Source organism: Nerophis ophidion, linkage group LG09 (assembly GCF_033978795.1).
Source record: "Nerophis ophidion isolate RoL-2023_Sa linkage group LG09, RoL_Noph_v1.0, whole genome shotgun sequence".
NCBI lineage: Eukaryota > Metazoa > Chordata > Actinopteri > Syngnathiformes > Syngnathidae > Nerophis > Nerophis ophidion.
Genome location: NC_084619.1, coordinates 18150336 through 18151474, shown reverse-complemented (window position 1 = coordinate 18151474; position 1139 = coordinate 18150336).

Sequence of the window (1139 nt, the reverse complement as noted above, 5' to 3'; positions counted from 1 at the left end):
TAAATGACTCTGCTCAAGTGTTTGAAAGTTCATGGAGTCCTTTCTTACTGTATGTCAACTCTCTTGACTTATGTCCAGACGCAGATGAGGAATAATCTCCCTTTTATTTAGTATTATTATTATTTATTTTATTTTTTATTTTTTCTCCTTTTCTCTCTCCTTTTAGTCTCTTTCTGTTTTTGGTCTTGTATGGGTGTATGTGTGAATGTGTGTGTCTTTGTCGTCTTACTTGTTGTTTGTGCCATGTGTCCCTGGTTGGTTCGACCTGAGTGGGGTGGAAGGGTGGGTGGGTGGGTGGTTTTAGGGGTAAAGGTATGAATAATTCACTGACTTTAAAATTGTACTGTTTCGACTTGCACCTTTTTTCTGTATATGTGAAAAAGTCAATAAAAAAAAAGTTGGATTAAAAATTCCTACAATGGGAATTCCTGGATTATTTTTTTTTCACATTCTGTCTCTCACAGTTGAAGTGTACCTATGATGAAAATTACAGACCTCTGTCATCATTTTAAGTGGGGGAACTTGCACAATCGGTGGCTGACTAAATACTTTTTTGGCCAACTGTAAATAATGCTGATGAAGCATTTGTCCCTCTCGCAACTTTGACTATGTTGCTGCTCTATTGCGCAATGGAATTGTTGATACATTTGTTCGGTTTTCCTTTCTGCCTTCTAATGCACCACAAATCATTGTATAAAAAATAAGTTATAATGATTTTTTATGGAACCCAAGTAATTTACACACATACAGTAGATCACACACTGCAGTGCAAATATACATCTTTACACAAATGAACAAAACTTATATTTACATCTTACCCAAAGTTCTATTACCATTGTTTTATTTTCATTACCCGTTAGCCGCCTGTTCTGCAGTGCGCTGTGAACCAACCCTGTGTCACTTCTGCCGTCCACTGGATTAGCACTTGCTTGTTTATTGAAGTGAATTATGTTTATATAGCGCTTTTCTCTACATCTTGAAGCTACATTTAAACCAGTGTGGGTGGGTAAAGTGTCTTTCCCAAGAGCACGACGGCAGTGACTAAAATGGCGGAAGCGGGGATCGAGCCTGGAACCCGCAAGTTGCTGGCGTGGCCGCTCTACCAGCCGAGCCACGCCGTCCTGGCACAGTTTCCTAAT